Raw genomic sequence first — 26577 nt, forward strand, 5'->3', positions numbered from 1 at the left:
TCTCATTGATCCAACAAACCTTTATTGAGTTCAGTCTAGAGCCAGGCGCTGAGCAGGGTGCTGGGGATATCAAGATGAATCAGGCAGGGTCCTTGCCCTCAGGCTGTTTCCAGTTCAGTGGGAGAAACCCAAGGTACAGCTTGACAGGGAGGACTCAGGAGGGACCTGAAGAATGTGTGTAATTCCACCAGTTGGCTAAATACTCCTGCAACCACAAAGGACAAAGAAGGGAGTAGGCAAAGGGTGACTTTGCCCCCTGGGAGACCTTTGGCAACATCTGCAGACATTTGTGGTTGTCAAAACGAGGGGAAGGGAATGCCACAGGTTTCTAGCGGGTAGAGCCCAAGGATGCTGCTCGACATCCTATAAGGAACACATGGGACAATTCTCACAAGGAGGAACGATACTTCCCAAAATGTCAGTAGAGTGAAGGCGGAGAAACCCTGGACACTGGAGAGGGGCAGGTCCCAGTCTTTAGTCCCATGGGTGGGCACAGGGAAGATGAACAGGAACACGCAGGAAGTTGTAAGCTGGTTCAGAGGACCTTGGGAGGACACGGAAGAATCTTAATGCATTCAGTGTCAGGATTAAATATGAACATTAGAAAGGCCCCCTGATCACTGGGCGAGAAAAGGACTGGAGGGCCCAGAAACTGGGGGAGCCCTGGGAGGCTGTTGACAGGAGATGCAGCCGAGAAGGCGGGGCTGAGAGCTCTGGTGCAGCCGTGGGTCCCAGTGATCAGCTGTAGCAGAAGGCACAGCACTTGTCACAACTGTGATTGGGTGACTGTTGTATAATTAGCTGCTGAGTGCCGTTCTTGTCCCCTGACTATAAACTCTGGAAAGCTAGGGACTACATGTCTTTGGACCCACTTCCTTGTCTTGGGCAAATACTTCTTCTGAGCCTTCTGTTCTGCGTCTATAAAATGCAGATGATACTAATAACCTTCTTCTTTAATTAAATATAAAATTAAATGAAGGATCCAGCAATTCCACTTCTGGGTATTGTTAAAAAAACAAAATGCATCGCAGTAAATTTTAAAGATCTAACCGATTTATTCAATGATTCATGAATTGGGCAGCAACCAGTCTAGCAGACAGAAAGGGGCTCTGAGAAGTGACATGAAAGACTTCTACACACCTAAGGGAGTGGAAACAAGAAAGCAAAGAGCCAGGAGGCAGTGACAGGGTCACTTTGCCTTAGCAGACGGCAGGGGTCTCTCAGGCAGGTGACCTCACTAGTGCTGGTTGCTGATGGGCTGGTGTGAGATTCATTTCCGGGAGAACTGAAACTGTGATTAAGTCCTGGTTTGGTGAGATGGGCCTTAACATAAGTGACTCTATTTTGAGCCTGCTGTCTTGTTTTTTAACAATATATACCCCAAATAATTGAAAGTGGGACCCGGGCAGATATTTGTACCTCCTTGTTTGTAGCAACATTATACGCAAATAGCAAAGAGGTGGAAACAACCCAAAGTCCATCAGTGACAGGAGACAGGCTAGCAAGCCAGGACAAATGGAATAGGGAAACTGAGACAGACAGTTAAACAAGAGTTTGCAGCCGCCTAGTAAATGCTATCTTCTCTGAACCAAGGACACTTAAAAGTAAACCGTTTGCACTTCTCCTCTCCAACCAGAGGGGAAAGAGCTTAAAAATCGCCCTACTCGGGAAGAGAGAGAGCAGAAATCCAATTAGTGGCATTTGCCAACCACACTCAAGGACACATGAAGTTAAAGGAATAAATCTCATTTTGGCACATCCGCATAAAACTGATGAATATTCTATTGAGGTCCTCCCCAAGACCTCCCCTAAGCCCCTCAGCCCCTGCCCTCCCTCTTGGGAGCATGCCCTCGAAGTTCCCTTCCTTCTCCTTGTCTCCCACAGGCACGTATCTCCCACACGCTGAGGGACCCCCGGAGGCCTGCAACCAGCCAACACTGGGCAGCAGCAGCTCTTTCCGGGCTAACCCCCGACCCTGTCCCCAGAGCAGCCCGGCCTAGGCTCCTTCCCTCATCTAGTCGCTCTCCTGTCGCTTCTTCTACCCCAGGCCCTTCCTTGTGTCACTGTCCCCCACTTTAATAAGTGTCCCCTAAAAATCACCTGGACTTGTGCTGTGCAATCTTTCCTGTACAAAGTCGAGAACCCACACACTACTGGCCGGCCCTCAGCAGACCTGCTCAGGGCCAGTCCCCTTTCTGGGAACAGAATGAAGGATCAACAAAATGGGAAGTATACATACAACAGAATACTATTCAACCTTAACAAGGAAGCACATTTTCAGATCTGCTACAATATGGAAAAACCTTGAAAACACCATGCTAAGTGAAATAAGCCAGGCGCAAAACGACAAATACTGTGTGGTTCTACTCCTGTGAGCTTCCTAGAATAGCAAATTCACAGAGATGGAAAGTAGAATGGTGGTTACCAGGGGCTGGATACACAACAATGTAAACGGATCTAATGCCATGGGACTGAATACTTAAAAATGATTAAAATGGTCAATTTTATATTGTGTATATTTTACCACAACAGCAGCAAACAAGATTAAATGAGATCATGGTATAAGGCCTCTTAGCCTAGGGCCAAACGCTCAGTATTATCACTTTTTTCCTGCCAGTATTTCAGGAAAGAAAGGAACCAAGAGCTAGAGGTGCAGAAGCATGCAAACCAGCTACGGCTGCCTGTGGTCTGCGTCAGGGACTGCTTCACAGCTGAGGTGACAATGGCTGAGACTTGGCTGCAGCATCGGAAGAGGGAGCTTGGGGAGGCCAAAACCGCAGTGCCTGTGAGCCTGAAACCACCCGGCTACAAATCTCTGGTAGCTGACTCCCCACGCTTAGCCTGCTTAAACCGAGCTGCAGCTGGGTGTGGTCCATGTGGGTGACCCCTTCTTTGTGATTGTCTGAGGTCCCGTCCTTTGTCCTCACAATTTCTGGGCCTGAGACATTTGCATTTGGTATGTTGACTGCGGACCTGTTCCAGCAGCTGTGAAACCACTGATAGGCTTTCTCTGAAACCCCAGGGGGACAGGCAGAGAATAAGTAAGCTCGGCTCTCACAGCGTTTGTCTAGAGAGAAAATAGCCGGAGCACCTGTTCTTAGAGGCATCAGTTGCCACGAGATCGCCTTTGTACTTCCTTTGTATGGATATGATTTTAGAGGAAAGACCTTTAGGAGTCATCTTAGTCTAACCCACTGCAACGAAATGCCAGGGGAGGAAGCAGACTTGGCATGCAAAGGCTGTGGTTCGAATCTCAGCCAGCCACTTCAAAGCTTTGCAACTCAGGCAAGTTATATAACTTCTGGAAGCCTCATTCCCCCTCAGTAAAATAAGGATAATAATACCTTCCTCTTGGAGACCTTCTGAGAACGAAGGCCACGATGGAGTTGAAACTGGCTGACAGGCCCTGGCCAGGCAGCTCAGTTGGTTAGAGCACAGTCCTGATACACCAAGGTTGCGGGTTCAATCCCCAGTCAGGGCACATACAAGAAGCAACCAATGAATGCATAGAGAACTGGAACAACAAATCCACGTTCCTCTCTCTCTTCTCCTCCCTCTTTCCCTCCCTCTCTCTCCCTTTCTCTCTAAAATCAATAAATAGAAAAAAGAAGCCAGCTCACAGCCGGCCATCCGAGAGCACTTTCTACACTAGCCCATCTCTTCACACTCCACCCCTCCCCTGGTGCTGTGTTTATCCTTACCAGGGATATTTATGTGTGTACTTGTGGGTTTCATTCACCCCCTTTCCTCCACTAGAGAGTAACTCTGACCCGCTCTGGCCCAGCAGCTAGGGCTGCACATCACTGGCAGTTAGTAAATGTTTGTCGAATAAATGGCACTCTGGCATCACTCTGGGCTTAGATCAAGCTTGTTTGTTCAAATGCCACACAACAAATGGCCACTTTAGGGAAATTATTTCAGTAACTGTTGAGAAGCCGTCAGCCTAGGAGAGATATATTTAGCTGTGTGGACAAGAGGTGCCTCATCTCTGCAGGGCTTAGGAGAGTAAATGAAATGAAAGCTTTTTGGACCAGTACCTCCTTTGGTGGAACCCAGTGTCAGGCAGCCCAGGATAAGTACTGGGGAGCTGAGGGCAGAGGTAGGAAGAAGATGGGTGTGTGGCGGGTAAGACAGAGAGACAGAGTGGGTGGGGGGAATAAAACTACTCAGAACTGGATTGGCTTTTCTAGGGTTTTGAGTTCTTAGAAATTATTGTGTTGAACCAGGGCAGCTTAGTGGGCTCCGGGTCCAAAACTAGCTTCATCCCTACTGCCTGTGTGATCTGGAGTCAGGTTTGTTTCTTCTCTGAGCCTCAATTTCCTCATCTGTAAAATGGGATGATAATAATACAAGTACCTTATGAAGTTATTCCATGGTTAAATGAGAACAATCACATAAAGGTCAGCATAGTGCACTGTTGAAATACATTTCTAGGCTCAAGACGGAGCCACGCACGCAAGGGGGGCCAAGTCAGCAAACCGAAACTTAGATAACTTTCTATCTGGAAATGCTCTGCCTACCCAGAAATGCAGTATATCCAGTCAGCCAGTTCCCAAACACCAACCTACCTCTGGGCTCTGTACTTATCTCCTCATTCTCTATTCATTCTCTGTCTCTCTCTTCCTTCTTTATTCTTTTTTCTATGATAGCTTCCTTCCTTCCACCCCATTAAAAAATTTTTTTTATTGATTTGAGAGAAAGACCGCATGCACGAGAGACAGAGAGAGAGAGAGATATCAATTGTTTGTTCCACTTAATGAGGCATTCATTGGTTGATTCTTTTTTTTTTAAACCTCACCCAAGGATATGTTTATTGATTTTAGAGAGAGAGGAAGGGAGGGAGAGATGGGAGGAGAGAGGGAGAGAGAGAGAAATATTGATCAGCTGCCTCTCGACCAGGGATTGAACTTGCAACCTAGGTATGTGCCCCGACTGGGAACCAAACCCACAACCTTCTGGTGTACAGAGGGCAGACAAGGCTGTGACCCATGGAGCCACGTGGCCAGGGCTTATTGGTTGATTTTTGTATGCGCCCTCACTGGGGATTGAACCCACAGCCTTGCTGTATTGGGACAATGCTCTAACCAACTGAGCTACTCCGCCAGGGCTCCTTCTGCCCCATTTTACAGTTCTCTGGATGCTTGAAAATGAAGACTGCTCGCTTCATGAAGTATTAAATAGAGATTGTTTATATCACCTAAATTGCCTTCTTTAAGCATTTTTAACAGTGCTCAGTACAGGGGAGTGGCTGAATAATTCTTAGCTACACTTTCATCCAAATGAAATATTGAGATCCAGCGTAGAGACGGCCAGCTGGTGTCAGAGCGTAGGCTAGAACTCATCGCTCTTGGTCATGCTCTTGGCTCCACTATCCGTTGTGGCTGCTATTTCTTGTCTCCAAGGGCCTTAGGGCCTAAGAGGGGAACCTGAATGTGTAAAAAATAAACCTCAGGAACATACAAGGGTGACCAACGAGGCTTATGAGCAGTATGGTAGATGGCTACTTTGTGACTTTAGGGTCTTCAGGAAAAAACCCTTAACCCAGAATGATGGTGATGAGCATAGCTTACGTGTGCAAGACACTGGTTGAATGACTTAAATGAATTACGTCATTTAATCTTCAAAGCAGCCCTAGGAAGTAGGTAGGAACTGTCCCGACTCCCATTTTATAGAGATGGAAACTAAGGCTATGAGTTTAGTTTAAGGCCATGTTAAGAAAGTTCTAAGCAAAAAAAAAAAAGAAAGGAAAAGAAAAAGAAAGAAAGTTCTAAGCAGAGCCATTCTACGCAGCTTCCCCTCCTTGTCCCACCACAGAATGAGATTCCCGTATTAAAGCATCCTGCCTCTGAATCACAGCCTCATCCCCTGCAGACATTCAAGACTGTATACTAAGCCTTGCCAGCTATGCACATGTCAAAATGTGTGAATCTGTTCTCAGGAGCCTCTCAGAGTTGAAAGGACTATGAGCAATAATGATAGCCAATACTATTGTTGTAAGTTCACTTAATCTTTAAAAAGAAGACCACAAAGTAGGTGCCATTGTTATTTTTGTCTTATATCTGCAGAAACCAAGCAGAGAGAGGTTGCGCAGGTGGTCGCTAGAAGGGCACGGCTGATAAATGGGGCAAGGCCTCGAACCCAGGCCACAGGCAGTCTTGTGCTCCTCACTCTGTGCTGTCCTGCCTCATGGCTGCCTACCCATCCGCTTGCTTAATATTGATATCTCTCTATAGGCTCAGGCGCTCCTTTTTGAATCTGAAAGAAGTCATAAATACTCTCAGACACATAACTGTAATTTTAGGGAGTTCCAAAAGCCTCTGATATTTACCAGAGAACCTCTAAAAGGTGATCTTAACCCAGACTCTCTGCCTCTTATCTTCCTACAACGTCTCCAGCAGTGGCCTTCAGCCTTGCTTGACCATCTTTAGAAGTGGGAGCTTCCTGTCTTCCCAGGCAGCTCATTCTTCAAACAGCAAGACTCAGTAGAAACTTCTTCCCTCCAGGGAGACATCTGCCTCTTGGAGGTCACTGCACAGAGCCTGGAGCCTCAGAAAACAAGTTGGCTCTCAACTCCCAGACAGATCTTCAGATGACAGCCCTGGGTCCACCCCACCCCATCCCATCCCATGCAATCCCATCCCTCCCTCCTTCCTTCCTGGAAGGCTTCTGAAAGGCAGGGTTCCAACCTCTCATCCTGCTGCTCCCTCCTCAGCAAGGGCTTTTTTTTTTTCTTTTTAAGTTTATTAATTTTAGAGAGAGAGAGGGAGAGGAAGCGAGTGAGAGAGGAAGAGAAAGAGAGAGAGAGAGAGAGAGAGACGTGGGTTTGTTGTTCCACTTATTTATGCTGCTTCAGAAAGGATGTCCTGGTCCTGCCGAGGGCAGGTGTTGCTGGAGAGAGCCCAAAGCACCCTCCCCAATCACGAAGCACAGGTGCAGATACCAGAGACTGGACTGTACCTTTCTGGGTCCAGATTGTCCTTCTGTAAAATTAGGGGGGTTGATTAGATTGGGGTTGCAAACCCATATGCTCACTGGGGCCAAGCAAGCTAATGAGAGAAATATCAAAGACTACTCATTTCTTCTGCAAAGAAAGGTTGTCTTCTCATTTCCTTACAACCTGCCACCCTCTCAGTCTCTCATTTCCAATTTCTGAAGGCGCCACAGAAGCAAGCTATCCAAAGTAATAAAAACAAAAATGCCGAGGGTGAAGGATAATGGCACTTGGCCTCAATGGAGGAGACCAAAGGGGCCTGTGGCCCACTCCCTGACCACAGGAGCAGCTAGCTGTAGGATGCCTGCTCTCACTCGGCATCGCAACTGATGCCATGTGGACATGCAGGCCGTGTTAACAGATCTTACGAGCTTTTTAAAGAAGTTGAACACATGAGTTTTAATGTGAAATCTCCCAATTTTTAAAATGTTGGCTCAAATTTTTCTTAAACCGTGGGAGGGCCAAATACAACATGTTCTGAACCGTGAGCCGCCAGTCTGCAGTCTCTGGAGTTGGGTGCTTTGAAAGCTCCCTTTCCACTGGAACACTCTATGGAGGGAGAAGTGAAGAGGGAAGGAGGACAGGAAGGAAGGATAGCAGGAACTACAGGGAAACCTCTCTGAGTCCTGGCTTAGTCTCTGCTGAGCTTCTGAGCCTCTGCTGGTTCTGCAGGGGGTGGTGGGAGACAGGGAGGAAGGCCTGGCCTTTCCGTGCTATTAAGTTTTGTTTAGGTTAACGACCTTTCCTCTAGCTTCCAGCTTGCACTTGGGAGAAACATAATGGCCCCAGGCCTCAGGAGTGTCTTAACAGGTCTGAACAGCATGCTCTGATTTGTGGTTGGAGAGGAGGGGCTCGCCTTGCTCCCAGGGATGGTGGAAGGAGGGACGTTCCGCAATCTAGGCAGGAGGAGGGCTCTGAGCCCCAGGCTCAGGCTAGGCTGCCCCTGCATTCTGGCTTGCTTCTAGCTCCCCAAGAGCCCCGGATGTGTTTCCAACTGGGCCTCTGTGTCAAAGAGGGAGTGTATAGCCCATGGCTGATGTGGCTGACCGCCAGCCTGGCAGATGGCCAGAGCCCAGAGCTCACTGGGAAGGAGCATAAACAAGGCCCCTGGTGGGCAGCTGTGACCCAGGATGTTCCAGCAGAAGAGAAGTGAGGAGAGAGAGGGAACACCAGGGGGACCTTCCACACAGCCCTCAAGCTGCCCAGGATTCAGGCATCAGTCAGGGACAGGATGGGGCTCCCCAGGGCAACAGGCGAGCAGCTGTCACAGAAAGGGCTGCATGAGCCCACTTTTAAGGAGTCTTTCCGTTCCAACCTCCTGAGCCTGTGATCCCACAGCTCTGTGATCCAGCTTTCCTCACACTGGAGACATTTCTCTGTAGAGAGGACATCTGTGATTTTCCTTGCTTGGAATCCACACTGTTCCTCCTGTTAGCAGCACCCTAGTTATCCCTCCTCCACTCTCAGTCCATGCAGTTTGGGTGGGGTTGAGGTTGACCTGGCTTTTCTACGCTCCTGACTCCAGGGTGGGCACATGTGCCAGGCCTGGCCTGGCTGATCAGCCCGTTTCTTCCCCTGCTGGGTCCAGTGAGACCCAACCCAAGGAATCTTGGAACTCTGGGGAAAAGAAAAATTGTCAGCTATCGCCTTCGTGCACATCTGGAGGGGCTGGAGACCATCTGGCCATGACATGGGAGGAGCCTGCTTAAGAATGAAGCCATTGCAGAAGAAGACAGCGCAGACAGGGAGAGAGAGAAGCAGAAAGAGAGGGAGGGAGAGGGGACAGACTGACCCATCCATTGTTGCACATGAGACAGACAGAGGGGCCTGACAAAGTGGCTTGAGCCCCTGGGCCCAGCTTTACCTGATGAAGTATTAAATCTCTGGACTTTTTGGTGAAGGGGTCCAGAATATGCCACATTGGCATAAAAATTATTTTGAACAGAAGGCACTTGAATTCCTAATATCTCTTGTCTGCCTAAAAGCACAGACCCCCCCCAAGGAACTCCACTGTCATAAACAGGGAGCAACTGGGGAAGACTGACAGGCATCGCCATGCCTGACCGGACCCTTTCAAAAGCCATGGCATGTCCCACCTCTTCTCTACGGGCCCAATTATCTTTCATAAAAGTCATTTGTTTTCCTGTAAGTGCCCTTCTCCCTCCTCCCCTCCCCCTTTTAATATGGTATATAAACCCCCCAGTTCTAACCACCTCATTGAGTCACATTTTTCTGTAAAATCTTGTATGTAAGTAATTAAATGTCTTCTTTTACTTGTTAATCTGTCTGTTGTTAGTTTAATCCACAGGCGCCCAATTAACAGAACCCGACAGAACAGAGGAAAAGCTTTTCCTCCCCAACATCAGTTTTATAAGGGAAAAATCGCCCCCTGACATCAGCTTCCGTGACTCCGATATTCCACACAAGTCTCTGACTTACTGTGTAATTTACCCAGGAACTAAATTCCACTTTACTTTTTACAGGGCATAGAAGAGCCTCTGAAATCACAGGGATCTGCCCATGCAGCCTCGAGATCCTGGCTGTATTCCTGCCCTGCCTGCATCCCCAGCAGCCCCCTGGGCAGCCCTGGGCAGTGCTCAGCCTGCAAGAGGGAATGCCGCAGGCATTTGTTCATTTGTTGATTCCACACACAGTTTTGCAGCCCCAGCTCTGTTCCAAAAGGGAGTTCTTAGGGTCTGGTGAGGAGAAGAGACCAGTAAAAAGAATGGGATTCGTGATCTGCTAGCAGTAAGCACAGAAAGGGGGCCTCTGGAGCAGGGGAGGGCAGAGGGATGTCCCCGAAGCTTCCTGAAGGACCGTGACCCCTGAGCTGGATTCCATGGGCTTGAGAAGCCAGTCGGGTAGAGAGCAGAGGAAATGCCTTCCAGGCAGGCAAAAGGAACAGCATGAGACAGAAACTCCAGGCTATAGGAGAGGCTGTGGCCTATCAGAGGAGCTGGCTGGGGAGAGGTACAGGGACTCCTGTCAGGGAACAGGGTGGCTGGACCACTGTTTGACAGGCTGGCTTTGAGGAGGACAACTTCCTGTGTGTACAAAAACCCAGATAGCAAGCAACACAGCTCAGCCCTGAACCCGGGAAAAGCCTGACTCATGTTCCCAGAGGAGAAAACAAGCTGGAGGATCCCCAGCTGGAGTCCAGAGTCAGGGGGTAAGACAGAGCCCTTGAGCACAATATATTGGTGAGCTTCTCACCCACAGAGAAACCTTGGACCTTCCAACTGGAAATGACTGCAGGGCAGTGAAGCCGGGGCCCAGCGCAAAGTCTTCCATCTTTTCTCCCACTCCTGAGTCCTCCCAGAGTCCCCCTTCTCTGTCTGTGTCCCTCAGCTCTGCAGGGCTTGTGAGGACAGGCACAGCCACGGGTAAAAGTAGGTACTTTTGGAGTCAGACAATCCTGGGTCCTAACCCTGGCTGGGCTATTAAGTGTCACCTTCTTATTCAACCTCTCCATCTGTCTCCTCCTCTGCAAAATGAAGCCAATAGTAGTACAGATTAAATAGAGTCATGTATATATGGCGAGAGTCATTTCATTCCTATACCTTTTCTTTCTATGTTGTCTTTATAGCATTCCTGTCTTTGGGATCCGCACCATTCTACATGCTCTGTTGAGACCTTCAGTCACAGAGCCTGAGCCTCTTCCTGGCCACAGGGAAGGGACACTGGCTATGCCCAGACACTCACAATGTCCCCTTCTTGGCAACAGTGATTGGTCTCTAGGATGAGCTCGAGATCCTGCAGGCCAAGCAGGATCTTTCCTCCCTGCCGTTACTGAACTGGAAAAATGTGAGTTTGGAGAAAGCCTGTCTAGCTATGGATTAAGTCATTTCTTACAAGGAAATAGAACTAAGATGCTGATGCTGATGATGATGCTGATGGTACTGATGATGGTGTATCATCATGCATCTCTTGAAGCCAAATCCACTCTTAGACTTCCCAGTTCCATGAGCCAATTCATTAGCATTTTTCTAAGCCAATTAGTTGGATTATTATTAATTTTTTTTACAGGAAGCTACAAGTCACTTGGCTTGTAAAGTCCTGAGCACAGTATCTGCCACCATAGGAAAGCTCATGAATAATCACTGCAATGAAGAGGGAGAAAGTGATCTTATGTTCCTTCCCTGCCACCTTTTTCCCTCCCAGAAAACACTCTCACCCCTTTCCTTCTAAACTGGGGACCAGTCTACTGACTGCCTTAGCTTCCATTTGCAAGGATGGGTTGGGTGGGAGGCAGGCCAAACCACTCAGTGCCCACCACCCAGCGTGGAAGCTGCAGCAGCCCCACGGAGGTCCCCAGCCTGCCCCCTGACTGTGACTTGACTGGCTGCAGGGTAGAGTGGGCATCAACGGGGGTCCCACTGACTGAGTCTGAATCTCGTTGCTAAAGCTGAGTGACTTCGGTCACCTTGTCTCTCTGGGCTCCTGTTTCCTCGTCTGTAAAACCAGGATAATAACAATCCCTGTTTCTCATAGAAGTTGCAAAAACTAAATAGAGAAAAAATAAACCTAACATTAATACTGTGATTAATATGTTCCAGGCATTGTTCTAAGCATTTACAAACTATTAGTCCAATTAATCTTCCTAATAAGCCAAGAGGGTAGGTGCTATTAGTCCCACTTTACAGATGAAGGAACTGAGGCTCAGAGAGGTTAGTAACTGGCTCCAGGTCTCACAACAGTAAGTGGTAGTGCTGGGATTTGCATCCAGGCAGTCTGACCTGAGTCCACATTCTCACCCACATCAGTATGGTCCAGGCAGGAGCACAAAACCTACACCAGAGAGTTCAAGAGAAGGCATTTAATATGGGCATCTAGCTAGAGAGGGGCTAGCAGAGATGAAAACCAGGGAAGGGAGTGGGGGGCAAACCAGAGATTAACAACTAGAAAATCACTATTTCCCCAGGACTGAAGGGACAAAGGGAGGGGTCAGTGATGCTGCAGCCCAAGAGCCGTAGCTACCTCGTGGGAGCTAGGACCCTGCAGGAACAGTCATTCTCTGGAGTCACTGCCACAGACAACAGAAGTGTTGGTGCACGTGTGTGCGTGTGTATGTGTGTGTGTGAGCGTGTTGGGGAGTGCAGGTGGGGGCTACATCCTGTCTTCTCCCCAGCCTGTTCCCTAATCTGCCAGTACCTCCCATTTGGCCAAACTTAATAGGAAGCCAGTGGGCAGGGGCATCTGGAAAATGTAGTTCAGCCCCCTAGATGCTGAGCACAACATGGGATGGGCAGGGAACGGATCAAAGGGCAAAAATGTAAATGACCTGCACACCCGCTGTGCTATACAGCCTCCTCAGAAAATGCAGGGGACACGGGGGCAACTGTGCTATAAATGGAAATGGAAGACACACGCTGCAGGGGCCAGAATTTAGGTCCCTGACTCCTGGTTCAGTGTTGTGTCCAGCACAGGAGTAGAGCCCAGCAGTTACAGGCAGCCCCTGATACCTGAAAAGCAGGGAAGGGCAACTGGGGCTCTTGATGATGCCTTCTGCTCTTGGCCTCTGCCCACCTGGAAGCTTCTACAGACAGCTCTGCACAGCTTGGTGCAGATCCGCCACAAGAAGCAAGCGCTGTTTTTCTCTTTAAAGCGAGTGGGAGCAGCCTGAAGCTTCCCAGCAACTGCTTTGGGGTCTGAGAGAAACAGATGCAACTGCTGCTACAAATTAGGAGGCAAGTAATGCCTCCCAGCTTCCCACCTCCTCCTTGTGCAAAGGTTATCATCTCTGTCCCTGCAGAGCCCCCTCAATCTCCTCTCCCCCCCCCCCCCCGCCAGCCTCTCTATGACCTTGGTGAGTAACTGGAAAGCAGATGCCACCTGCTGCTCTGGAAGCAGGCAAGACCCCAGAGGTGAGAGCATGAGCAAGGGCTAGATCCAGGCCAAACGCAAGAGAAGATGTGGAGTCTGAGCTTGTTTTGCCATGGTGTAGTAGAGGTGGTCTTGGGAACCCTTCCCTTTCGGCCTGAATTCTGCCTCTAGGAATTTATCACACACATAATCTTACACAAGGGCACAAAGACTTCTGGATGAGGCTCTGCACTGTAGTATGCATTGCAATTAGCAGGAGACTGGGAGAAACAAACAAGTGGGCAATAGGAGGTGGTTTGACTAGGCAAATTATGATGTATTTAAACAAAGGAATGCTCTGTGCTCTTACAAGGAACGATACCCATCTGTATGTGCTGAAACAGGCTGATCTTCGAGATAAATTAAGTGAAAAATGCAAGGGACAGAACATTGTGTCCAGTATGCTCACATTGTTGGGTGGAAGGAGTGTTTTATGTATAGTTACACAAGCATCTCTTGCGATCCAGATCTATTTGGTTTCTTAGTTCTGATAGCGAGGGTTCAGAAAGCAAGAGAGGCAACATAATTGGAATCTTTGACTCCTGCATTTCATTTCAGAGAGCAAAGAACAAGAGTTCAGTAGCAAATGGTTCGTCCAAGAGGCCATCAGAATCCATTCTGTTCTGATGTGGAAGAGTGGGGGGAGAATTGTGAGGACAGGGATACCTGTGTACATAAAATTGCACCCCTGGGACCAAACACAGGAAATTGGTGAGTAGTGGTTGCTGCCAGGAGGATAATTCAGCCGTAGGGGAATGGGGTGGAAGGGAGACTTATTTTTCAGTTTTAAAACATGGCCCTACATTCTTTGAGAGGTGGGATCTCTGTCCCCTCCTGTTTGATCTGAGCAGGTCTGCATCTGCTTAGATCAATAAAGAATGGTGCAAGTGATACTATGTGACCTATACGGCCAAGTCATAAACGGTCATGGAGGCCCTGGCTGGGTTGGAGAGTCATCCTAATATGCCAAGGTTACAGGTTCGATCCCCGATAGGGCACATACAAGAATCAACCAATTAATGCATCACAAAGTGGAATAACAAACCAATGTTTTTCTCTCTCAAATCAATAAATAAAAATTTTTAAAAAGTCATACAGCTACATCTTGTTTCTTGGGTTGCTTGCTCTGAGATACTTGCTCTCAGAGCCGGTGGCTGGGAGAAGCCCAAGCCACAGCAAGTAGCCCCGTGTAGGCACCGTTGTCCTCGGTCCCGTCTGAGCCCCAGCTGACAGCTAATGCCAGCCTTATGAGTGAGCCATCCTGGAACTCCAGCCCCAGCCGCGCAGGCAAATGACTGTACCTTCAGCTGTCATCCGACCACAACACCACCAGGGGCCCCAGGTGAGAACCACCTGTATAAACAGTCAGCACACAAATCAGCAAGAGGTAATAAGACATTGTAAGCCATTGAGTTTGGGAAAGGGGTGTGTGTGTGTGTGTGTGAGAATATTAAGTGGAAAATATATACTATCACATGTATTATCTATCCGAACTTCAGAGTATCTTCTTTAATGGCGCTAAATGTTAAATGTGCAGAATCTACTTTATTCCTCACAAGGTATGTGGCCATTAAGTCCATTTCACATGTGACAAAACTGAAGCTCCGGTTACTCACTCAACATCACACAGCTCTTAAGAGGCAGCTCTGGGGTATGAAACCAGGGTGCCGCTCTGTCCCAGGGTGTCACTGTTGGGCCCTACTCTCATTCCTTGCCCATTTTGGGCCTCAGTTTCCCCCGTGAGGGCTTTGGAATGAATGAGGGCAGAAAATCCAAAGCCTGGAGGGTTGCCCTGGTCATTGTGGCTCAGTTGGTTGGAGCGTCCTCCCATAACTGAAAGGCTGTGGGTTCGGTTCCCCGTCAGGGCACGGACCTAGGTTTCAGGTCTGATCCCCAGTCCGGGTGCTTACGGTCCCCCGTCTGAGGGCATACAGAAGGCAACCAATCAATGATTCTCTCTCACAACGATGTTTCTCTCTCTTCCTTCCTTTCTTTAAAAGCAGTGAAAAAAATGTCCTTGGGTAAGGACTAAAAAAATAACAACAAGGCGGCCCCCAGGGGCCTGGGCTGTGACACAGAGGGCTGAAGCGGGTGCAGTGGGCCATCTGGGGCAGCCTCAACGACGCTCTGGAAAAGCCAGCTCAGACTGCCCAGTCCCTGCATTTTTTAAGAGAAGCAGAAATCATATTTTTATCTGCAAACTATTCCTGTTCTAATGCTGGCAATTGATTCTTTTCTTTTTTTCCTATACTTCATCTTAGCCAAAAGGCCAAGAAGTGATATTCCCTCCCCTCTCCCCCCCCCCCCCCCGCCCCGCCCCGACTGAAAAGCAAAACAAAAGCGGCCAATTTGCCTCTCTGGACTAGAAGATCTCTACGGAGGCTTTGGCACAGACATCTTGACTTCCAGCAGAACCTCTCTGGGGAGACAGCTCACATTCCAATCCCAAGAGGCTCAGATCTGAGAAAGGAGAGGGAGTGTGAAGGCGGAGATACCCCAGCCTTTCCTGCTCCCCGCCCTGCCCGCAGTGGTGGGGAGGCAGGGGTGCTGGGAAGCCAGGCCACGGGGAACTGAGCACTGCTGGAGGGCGGCTGAGCTTGTGATGAATCAGCTGCCAGAAGCTGCGGGCCTTCCCAGAGCTGTCAGGCTGCTCCCTGGGGCGGCCAGAGCAACCAGGGCACCAGGGGAGACTGGGTTTCTGTTGCAGTGGAAAATACCCCCGCCCATGCCAGCCATCGTCTCCCCTGCTCCTCCTGACCCCATTGCTTCTCCAGTGAGAACCCTGCCCCTGCCTCCTCCTCCGATGGACCCTCGTTGGTGGAGGGGCATCGATCCAGACCACAGCTGTCTTTCTGGGCCTTCCCTCCACCCCCAGGGTCTTCGACTCCCCCCTGAGCCTGGGTCCATTCCATCTTCAGCTGACTTGTCTTCCTCTGAGACACCGCCTGGCAGAGTGTAGTGGTGTGACTGATGAGCTAAGAAGCTCTGGCTGGCAAGCAGGTGGGCAGACAGCCAGAGACACGCTCTCACAAGATAGCAGAGCCCCCCTGGGGGAGAGCCACAGCTGCCAGGAGGGTCCCTGGGGTCCCCCCACTGCCCACCAGGGCTGATGTGGTGGCGTTCTGGGCAGAGCAAATAACCACGTGGGCCGTTGGTATAGTACCTGGCACACAATAGTCCCTCAGTCAGTGAGAATGCTCCTTTCTTTTTGCACTTCGCAACAGACACACAAGGAGATGAAGGCGAACTTTCTAAAGCTGGGAATGTCTGTCATTCAGCCAAGCCCCTCAGTCCAGGTGTTTATAATCTGCCCATTCACTCACTCATTCATTCATTCACACAAAATGAGGGCTTGCTGTGGGGGCCGGCACTTTGTTGTAATTGCTAGTGTGGTGTCGGGATGGCAGGCTGGTTGAAATGCAGGCTTCCGTGGCTTCCCAGCTGGGTGACCTTGTGCAGGGCACGTCACCCCTCTAAGCTGCAGCTTCTCTCTCAGGGTTGCCACTGTGAGATTCAGCCAGACGATACATGTAACTACTATTTAGATAATACAGGTTGCAAATGAGGAAACTGAGGCCCGGGGAAGGGCATGGATTTGTGCAAGCTCACACAGCAAGCCAGTGGCAGAGATGAGACGAGAGCCCAGCTGTCCTGACTGCTGGTTCAGCACCTCTCCCACCCTGTCCCCACTTCTGTCAATGTACCTCCTTGCCGCTCCAGCCTTTTGCCTTTGAAGATGTCAGTAGCCAGCAGATGGGGGCCGACAGGAAATCCCTGGGTGCCTGGCATGTAAAAGAGATTGATACGTTTTTTTCATTCAGCAACAAATAACTGAGGGCCTGGGATGTGCCAGGTTCCAGGGCTACAGCTACGAGTGAGGCAGACGAGGGCCCTGCTCCCAGGCAGCTCACCTTCCAGAGAGGGAAAGCTGGCCATAAACAAATAACTGAACGAACAAACCAGGAAATACCAGGTAGCGTTAACAGGGCATAGCATGGGGAGTAATGGCAATTAACGATGGGAAAGGTGGGTGGGCATGCAAGTTCCCTCCAAGGACAAGGACGGGACCCTGGAGTGAGTTTGGACAAGGAGGACACAGGCGAAACCTGGGGAAACAGCATTCTAGGCAGAGGGATCATCCTAATGCAGGAATAAGCTTTGGAATACGTAAGAATCAGGAAAAAAATAAAAAAAAAGAAGAAGAAGAGGGAGACAGAGAGAGAGAGAGATCAGTGTAGCTAGAAGAGCAAAGGGAGAGTGTCTGAGATGAACTTGGATACCTAGACAAGGCCAAATCAGCAAGGACTTGCAGGCCCAGATAAAGGTTTTATTTTAAGCACAGTGGGAAGTGACTGTACTTTTGTTTTTCTTTTGTTTTTCAATCTGCACAGTTAAAAAAAAAAGAATTAGTTACCAACATCGGAAGAAGGGGAGCAGCATTGTGAGGGAGCAGAAGAGGAAGCAGCTGAGTGGCGCCCAGGGTGGCTCGAGCCAGGGAGGTGGCCGTGGCAGGTGTGGGATGGTTTGAGAAGTGCAGGGGACAGGTCTTTTTCTGGACACTTGGGAGGAGGGAGACCGAAATCAAGGTGTCCAATGGGTTTTTCATGTGAGTTGCTGGATGTACGCCACTGCTATTTACTGAGATGAGGCAGACTGGAGAGGCAGCGTTCAGCAACTTTTACGGAGGATACGTATTTTGTTTGATGCAGTGAGTCAAGAATAAAGGGCACGACACGTGTAAGAGATGGTCTCTGTCCTTAGGAACTCATGGTCTAGTTGGGGAATCAGAAGAATGAACAGACAGTGACAGTCCAGTGTGACAGGTGCCAAAGTAGGGAAAGAAAGGAGGAGCACCTCCCCAAACATGGGGGAGGGGACCCTGGCTTCCTGCGGAGGGGCCACTAGGCTGATCTGCTCCAGTTGCTTTCTCCAGCCCCTCACCCTGTGCTTCAGCCACACTGGCCTGAAACACAGGCCATTCTTCTAACAAGCCCTTTCCTTTCCTGCCGCTGAGCTATGCACATGCTGTTGTTGCCTCTTCCAGGACAGCCCCATCCCACCTTCTATCTCAGTCCTGTTTCTGTCCTTCCCACGTTCATCTCAAATTATCATCATCATCATTATTACTATTGGTGACATTGTTTACTTGACTGTCTCCTCCATTAGCATCTGTAAACTCCCAGGGGACAGAGACAGAGCATGTCTTACTCACTCCTGGGTCCCACACTCTCGGCACAGCTTGGCACGTGGTCAGCGCTCTGCAGATGTGGACTGAATGAAAGTGTAAACACATGAATGAAGTCAAGGCCTGAAAAATAAATTGAGGCAGACCAGGTCAGAGCAGAGGTGGTAAGACGACTCCTGGCTTAGGGAACGGCTTGTGCAAAGGCCGGGGGGCGAGAGGACAGGGTATAGTCAGAACACCATAAGGCCTGAACGATCTGTAGCTCTCTGTGTTTTCTCTGTGCCCTCGGCCTGGCACACAGGAGGTCCTCAGTCAGCATGGGAGTGTCTTGCTCTCCTCCACGTTGTGGCTAGAAAAATACTAGTGGGATGGCCCAGAGCCTGGGGACTCCTGGGGTAGGAACCGAGCCTCATTCACACACATGCCCTCCACCGGCCCATGGTACCTGGCGTAGCCTGGCACGTCAGGGGCTTAGTAGTTTGGGGACATTGAAGGGTTGAAAGGACATTCACCTTACAGTTGCAAAAGGGACAGGAGTTGATCATTCCAGAATGTTAGCCCCAGGGGGGCCTTTGACAGAGCAACCAGCCTCACGTGACAAATGAGGAAACTGAGACTCGGAGAGGCGTGGATTTGTGCAAGCTCACCCAGCAAGCCAGAGGCAGAGATGAGACGAGAGCCCAGAACTGCTGGTTCAGGGCGTCTCCCACCCTGTCCCCACTTCTGCCAATGCACCTCCTTGCCTCTCCAGCCTTCTGCCTTTGAAGATATCAGTAACCAGCAGATGGGAGCGGACAGGAAATCCCCAGGTGCCTTTTACCGGGTGAAGGCATTGAGTTACAGGGGGGGCAGATTGGCAACCCATTAGGGAGCTAAGACTGAGTTCCTGTCAGTTCCATTAGTGTCTCTGATTAACCCATTAGCACCCACTGGAAGCAGGAAGCACAGGGACCCTGAAAGGGATGAGTCCTCAAAACAGTCAGCTTGGATGAGGCCTGAGGGAGCAGAGCTGGGGAGGCAGAAAAGGAGTCTCTCCTCTTGCCTTGGAAAGTGGGCTTTCTTAGAGAAGGGGGCAGGTAGGTCAGGGATGACAACGACCAGGCAGGACTCAGAATCAGGGTGACTCAGAGCTCAGTGGGGCTGCTTGAGCTGACCCTTTGTACAGATGGGCAAGTGGCCAGCAGAGAAAAGGAATCTGTCTCTGAGTCACGCACAGAGAACCCTGGGTTCCTGCCCATCACACCACTTCACAGGACTCAAGCGTGTTACGGGAACTACGGCCCAAAACACAGCCAGCCGTCATCAGGGCATTGCTAACTGCTTTACGCACATCATCTTATTTTATCCTCAAGGCAGCCCTGGGAGGGAGGTACGAGAACCCCAATTTACCTGGCAAAACTGAGGTCCAGCACGGTTGAGTACTTTGCCCAAAATCACACAGAGAATACACAGAAGAGCCAAGATTTGGACCCAGGCAACCTGTTCACCAAATCCTCATCTTTGTCATTCTGCCATCCTGCTGAGCAGCAAAAATGGGCAGAACCACACTGTTTGACAAACACACCCTACAGAGTCCTTCACAGAGGCCACACTTCTTATTTTAACCATTTGAAGACGACAGAATCATGCTATTCAGAGGTGGACAACCCAAGGTCCAGCAAGGCCAAGACACCCATCTCATGTCACGTGTACAAATGTCGTCAGAAATAAGATACAAGCCCTTGTTTATCGCCCTCCAAAGACAAGGCCCTCACTGCATCCTCTCTGAGACGACCTCCATGCTACGACAACCACGTAACGTGGCTACCTCCACGCTGGCATCCAAACTGATCCTTCTTCTTGCCTATCGATGCATTCACTCCTTCCACAAATACAATACTGAGTGCCTGCTGGGTCTGCCAGGCCCTTGCTTATGAGACCGTAAAATCCCAGCACCCTGCAGCTTATGTTCTCCTTGCAGGGCAGGACAGAAAGACAGGCCATTCCAACAGGGGAGGGGTGAGCACTGGGTGTCGTGGCATGACCTAGTTCTAGGGGACAGAGAAGGACAAGCGGAGCCTTAGAGGCCGATGAAGCCGTTGTCCAGGCAAAGAGGACCAGCCCTTGCAGAGGCCCAGAGGTAGGAGAATTCCAATTCCAGTGTGCAGGACGAACGAGCTGTCCTCTACCCTCAGGTTCTTTTGGCTGGTCTAGTAATCAAATAGACACGAGACAGATTAGCAAGAGAAAATAATTATATTTGGTACATACATGTGAATAGAAACCCCTCATACATGAGGGGGTCAGAGATCCCGCCTGCAGGAGAGGTTCAGAGACGGAAAGAGGACGTGGGTGTGTAAGGCATCCTGAGGTAAGGGGTTGGTAAGCTGCCTTGGGGTCTTCAAAGGGCCTTTGCAAAATGAGAGGAAGAGCAGATATTTAGGAAATAGAAGTTTGCCCTGCCATGTAGGTGGGTCAAACATGTTATCCCTGATTTCTTATTATAGTCAAGACCCCTAATTCAAGTTCTTCTAGGTAGTTAAAGGGAGGGGCAGAAGTTTCCCTTGAGCTTGAAGCTAAAATTGCCCTTAGCTCCAAACAATCCACACAGCACAGAAGCACATCTTGAGGCGAATAGCTCTGAACCCCAACACTAGCAACAGATGGAGATAAGCAGAGGCAGAACTGGAGATTCAAGAAGTGGTTGGGGGCCTGGCTGGGTAGCTCAGCTGGTTAGATCATCATCCTGATAGGCCAAGGTTGCCGGTTAGATCCCTGGCCAGGGCACATGCAAGAATCAACCAATGAAATCATCAATAAATGGAACAACAAGTTGATGTTTCTCTTTCTCTCCCTTCCTCTCTCTCTCTCTAAAAGTCAATTAAAAAAAAAAAGAAGAAGAAGTGTATGGAGTATGGAGTTCGCCCCTGATACAAGACAAAGGGGAGCCACAGCAGGAAAGATTTGCATCTAGAAAGCTCAAGGTCTACAGGAAGGAGGTGGTGGTGGGCGTGGTCAATGGCTGGAGGCTGGCTTGGTGATTGATTACATCTGGGAGTGAGGGGCAGGAATGACAGGCAAAGGGCGAGGTGGGGGTGGGGGGGATGAGCAGCCAGGGAAGAGAAGTCGGGGGAAGAGGGGCAAGGTCCCTTGAGCTGCTGAGTGTAAGGGGTTCTGTCCAGAGTGTGCCTGGACTGACTGGCCTGGATCTCAGGCCTTACTGGCCTTAGGGTTCTGCAGAGAACAGACTGCAGAGCTTTTCACCCTGTGCCTCCGTTTCCTCCTCTGGAAAATGGGAAATAACATCACTGCATAGAGTTCTTGTAAAGATTGAATGGATACACAATATATCATTAATGCAGAAAGCACTTAACATAATACCAAGCACATGGGGGGATGGTTAATAAAGGTGAGTTGAATAACTGTATGAATGGATGGTTCTTTGGCTGCAACTGATGGAAGTTATTTGAAAAAAGAGTTGATTTAAAAACCAAAGGACATTTTTTGCTCCCTCTTCAACATTCAGGGCTGGGTTGGAGCGTAAGGTACAAGTATCATTAATGCCCATGTTACCTGGAAAGGATTGAGTGGAAGAGGAAATGGTGCCATTTTTTCCTTACCCCCACACTGGACACACTCTCACACACACACACACGCACACACATGCACACACATTCTGCTGGGGACGCACACCAGCTACAACACGAAGAATAATGCCATTCATATGGTAGTCCCTCTGTTGCCTGACTCATCCCTCAACCATGCTGACTTTCGTATTTTGTCAGAGAAACGGTTGCACAGGCCCCAAACCTCGGAACCCTCCAGGACTCCTCCTTTCCTTTAACCCATGTCCAATAAGCTGGCAAGTTGTTTTGATTCATCCTTGAAAATACATCCCGAATCTACCCATCTGGGTGGAGGTGGGGAGGAGAGCCATAGAATTCTTTGTTAGGGGCTACTGTGAATTCTTAAAAAGGTGGAAGAGATCCCGCCACATTCCTGCTTTGAACCTCGTAAGACTTCTAGTTGACTTGGAATAAAATCCAAGACCTTCCCTTGCTCGCAGGGTTCTGTGTCATCCAGCTCATTCCTCTCCCCTGTCCCCCCACTCGTGCCGTCGCCCTGCAGCCCAGCCCCTGTGGCTTTCTGTCCCTCCGTCTCCCCAGGGGGCCGTGTCTCCTGCCCTCACCTGACTTTCTGCACTTCCTGCAGGTCTTCACGAGAGATGGCCCAAGCGACACATCCCCAGCAGGCTTCCCTGGCCGCCCCTACCTCCCCGCTCCCTCTTATCACAAGCCCTGTCCCATTCTCTTTCCGGCTGTCATCCTACCTGATACTCTGCCCACACTGTGTCTCCCACAGAGGAGGGTCAACTCCATTCCAGCTGCAACCTTGTTTGCCTGCTCTCTCCTAAACCCCCTGTGCTCAGCCACATCTAACACACAGTATGTGCTCAACAAATATCTGATGAGCTAACGACTCATTGTGTCTGCATCTCTGTCCTCTCTGTGGGAGATCAGGAACTAGCAACAAAACCATCCAGCAGACATGGAGCCCCACCATGTACTTGGCCCTGTGCCAGCCAGCAGGGCAGCCACAGAGACAAGCCCAGTCTTGGGCTGCACCACTCACTGGCCCCACAGGCAGAAACGTGTTCGCACACTGGAAGGCCAGACAAGGTAGATGCACCCAGGTTCTGCCTGGGCTCAAAAGTAGCTGGAGAAAATGCCACTGGCTCCTGGACCCTGTACGAAATCTCGGTCCTCTCTATGTCCCAGGGCTGGGCCTCTCACCCAGGACTCCACCTGCCTGGACCACTGTTCTCCACTGCACCCCAGCCCTCCTTGACTGTGATTCACTCTTCAGACCCCAGTTTCCACATCACTGCCTCCAGGAGGCCTTCCCTGATCCCTCATGTCCCACCTGGATGGTATCTTTACTTTTACTGTTGATTTTAGAGACAGAGGAAGGGGGAGAGTGAGAGAGAAACATCAATGTGAGAAAGAAACATCAATCGGTTGCCTCCCGTATATGCCCGGACCAGGGACTGAACCCACAACCTAGTTATGTGTCCTCAGCAGGAATTGAACCCTTGACCTTTTGGTGTACAGGACGACACCCCAACCAACTGAGCCATATCAGCTGAAGCTCGATAGTGTCTCTGTAGTCAATTCCAGTCCCAGCACTCATCACTTGGCACTGTCGGCCTGTTCCCTGTCTGTGCCTCCACACCTCACCCCACTCCATAGGGCTGTGTGTTCCAGGGAAGCAAAGACCTTGACCAGCACTTGGCGTAAAGTAGGAGCTCGAGAAATATTTGTTTTCCAAGTGAACAAACACACAGGCAGAGGCTTTCCTGGGAAGGCAGAATTTCATCTTTCTGAGGCCAAGACAAGATTCCCTCTATATAGCCACAGCCCATTCTTTCATTTTCTTAAATAGGTCTACGATGGTACACATTTCAGGAGGTACCAAAGTGTATACACTGATTCATCTCTCTCCTTCTCCTCCTGGTACCACTCCCCCGGGCCGCACTCTCTCTGTTGCACATGCCCCAAGGGAGGCCTGCACCCTGAGTTTCCAGGGCTCTGGAGCCTCGGAGACTGCTCCCCCTGGAAGGGAGAGCGTCAGCTCTGGCATTAGCATCCTCGCTCTGTTGCTGGGTTGAGGCAGAGGTAATGCTGGGGTGAAGGCAGAGGGTATGTGGGCCAGGATGATTCACTCCAGACTGGAAGATTCCCAGGCTCCAGGGCAGCTGGGGAACCCCCTGCAGAGAGGAAAGACAATGCCTCTGTCCCACATTCCCTGGTCTCTGCCTGCAGGTCCTCCTGGCCAAACTCTGGAGATGCCACATGGATTGAGGAAGCGTGGGGGCAGGGGCAGCTCAGGCTCTGGGTTTGGAGGGGAAAGGATCTTGCTCCAGGGTGACATGGAGAAGAGACATCCCCAGTGTGGCTCATTCTGCCAGTTCTGGCTCCAAACCTTCCCCTAGAGTGTCGTAAAGACAGTGAAAATATCAACTACACAGTCTTTCCCTGCCCAAACGTATGAATCCAGGTAACCAGGTTAAGGTGAAGGGCAGGGGGATCCAAAAGGGAACCCCGACAGGACACTGAGAAAGAGGTGTATCTGGTTCCCTAATTCCCAGAGACTCTTTTGGGGAGCTGGGGTATGAGATTCAAATCTTGTTTGCTTACTTTTTCTTTCTTTCTTCTTTCTTTCTATGTTTTGTTGCTTGTCTTTTTTTATTATTATTATTGATTTCAGAGAGAGAGGAAGGGAGAGAGAGAGAGAGAAACATCAATCTGTTGTTCTGCTCACCCATGCATGCATTGGTTGACTCTTGCATGTGCCCTGACCAGGGATTGAACCTGCAACCTTGGCACATTGGGATGATGCTCCAACTAACTGAGCTACCCTGCTAGGGGTCAAAAGGGGTCAAGTCTTATTTTCAATTCAGGGTTGACAGCTCCATTTTTGAGTCATTACTGATTTGCAAAGAGTGGGGAGGAGTAACATATCTCTAGTCAAATCCAATTTCCTATTTCCCATATTTTCGGACAGGGAAGGAACTCATAGCCACTCCCATACTCCCTTCCCTGCTCTTCACTCATTAATCAAGGTAAATTGTCTGCTAAGCAATGAGAGCTCCTGCTCCAGATGAAGACTGTGTCACCCTGCCCTGAAGGTACTCTGCCGCAGCCCTGTTAGCAGCCCGAGGCGGCTCACGGGAACGGTGTGCCCTGCAGTTTTGCAGGGCACAACCTGGGTAGCCATCCTCAGAGGCCCTGCCAGGATAGAGAGACACCCTTGGGGGCTCCAGAGGGACGTGGGGGTGGGGGTGGGAGTGCGGGTGTCTTGGGTACTTCTCTGCCCTGCTTCAACCTTAGAAAGTCCTACCTCATCTATTACACAGTGGACTTCCCCTCAAGACTACATCTGAAACAACATGTCCCATTGCTCACCACAAGGTCACACCCTGTGAAATCCCTCCAGTGGAAAGGAGGTGGGGAAGGCGCAGGCACTGAGTCTGAATCCCAGCTCCACCTCTCACTGCCGCTGTGACCTGGGGCCAATGAGAAGACAGAAGGAGATGATACAGGCACAGGGCAGCCCCCTCACGACTGCCTGGTAATTGGCAGTGATATCAGCGGGACCACAAGGAAGAGGACTGTCTTTTCCAGCTCTGAGGGCAGAGCCTGGGCAGGGTCTCAACCACAGCACTCTTGACATTTGGGCCAGACCGTTCTTTGCTGTGGGGCTGCCCTGTGCCCTCTGGGGTGTTTAGCAGCCTCCCTGGCCTCCATCCACTACATGTCAGTCATATTCTCTCCCAACTTAGGACAATCAAAAAGGTCTTCAGATATCACCACATGCCCCAAAGAGACTAAAATCACACCCGGTTGAGAACCACAGGTCTGGGGGTGGGGGGATATCTTGGCTCCTGCAGGAGCAGGAGGGTGGACTGTGAAGGCGGCAAAGGCTGCCTCCCTGCCACAGAAAACTCCAGGTCAGTGCCTCTATAGGGAAGGGAGAGCAGGAAAATGAGAGAGAATGGGAGAGGGAGAGAGGGAGGAGGGAGGGGAGGAAGGGGGGTGGGGGAGAGAGAGATTGCAGATGGATGGGAAGAGAAGAGATGGAAACAAGGCTGAAAGAAGCTCGGGCTCCCAGGTCCCTCGTCTATGAACACACTCTAGATCCATCCCGGGACCTCTAGCAGGGGGGGTCTAGGGTCTTTTGCTGCTCATCTAAGGGATCAGTGGGCCCCACCCCAGGCTGAAAGGAGAGTGGAGGGGGAGGGAAAGGCACCCAGCCTGGTCTTGCTCTCCCTGTCCCCTCCCACCTTGTGCACCCCAGTCCTGTCCACCATGCCTGTAAGGTGCACCAGAACATGATTCCTTCTCCCCACCCTGGTTCGGCCACCATCCCTTTGTGTCTGGACTCCTGGAGGCCTCCTGCTTCCAGCCTCGCTCTTCCTATCCTTTATTCTCTCCAGAGCAGAGACATGACATACTGAAAATGCAAATCGGATCATGCCATCTTCACGCTCAAAGCCCTCCAAAGGCTTCCCTGGCCCTCGGAATTAAATCCAAGCCCTGGGCACGGACCTCAAGCGTATGTGGTCGCCGGCCCCCGACTTTTACCTGACGTTCCTCTGTAATCTATGCAGATGTTCCTTTACCAGACAGGACTTCTCTGCCCACCTAGTCTGATACCGCGTCCTGTTGTGTAACCCTGACAGCAGTTTTGACCACACGAATTACCTTGTTTCTTTGTCGTCTGTCTCTCCTTGCCAGAAGTCTCAGTCCCTAGAAGTCAGGGACCTTGTCTATCATTAATTTCCACATCCCCAGCGCCCTTGTGTCTGGCACATAGTAGGATGTCCCAGGTCACAGCGAGGAGGTCCATTTTGGGATTTCTTACACCTTTCCTGTACCTCTAATGATGGACAGATCATGGTTTCAGGAGCCTGTTTCCTCCTTTCAACAGTCTCTGTGTGACTCTGTGAGTGCCTCGTTGTTATTATTAAGCTGGCTTCCCTCCCAGGAAGGATACTCGG

General features: G+C 50.2%; 1 long non-coding RNA gene across 2 annotated transcripts; it reads right to left on the reverse strand.

Annotated features, from left to right (window-relative positions):
- Positions 1 to 34: 34 nt before the first annotated feature.
- On the reverse strand, positions 35 to 26499 carry LOC123478314 (uncharacterized). Of its 2 annotated transcripts, none has more exons than XR_006653484.2 (4): positions 26282 to 26499; positions 18066 to 18161; positions 16558 to 16635; positions 35 to 544 (listed from the first exon to the last, which is right to left on the reverse strand). It is a non-coding gene; the product is annotated as an uncharacterized lncRNA (long non-coding RNA). The 2 variants fall into 2 exon arrangements; XR_008427211.1 differs by lacking the exon at positions 35 to 544 and adding an exon at positions 14042 to 15010.
- Positions 26500 to 26577: the final 78 nt, after the last annotated feature.

This window comes from Desmodus rotundus, chromosome 6 (assembly GCF_022682495.2).
Source record: "Desmodus rotundus isolate HL8 chromosome 6, HLdesRot8A.1, whole genome shotgun sequence".
NCBI lineage: Eukaryota > Metazoa > Chordata > Mammalia > Chiroptera > Phyllostomidae > Desmodus > Desmodus rotundus.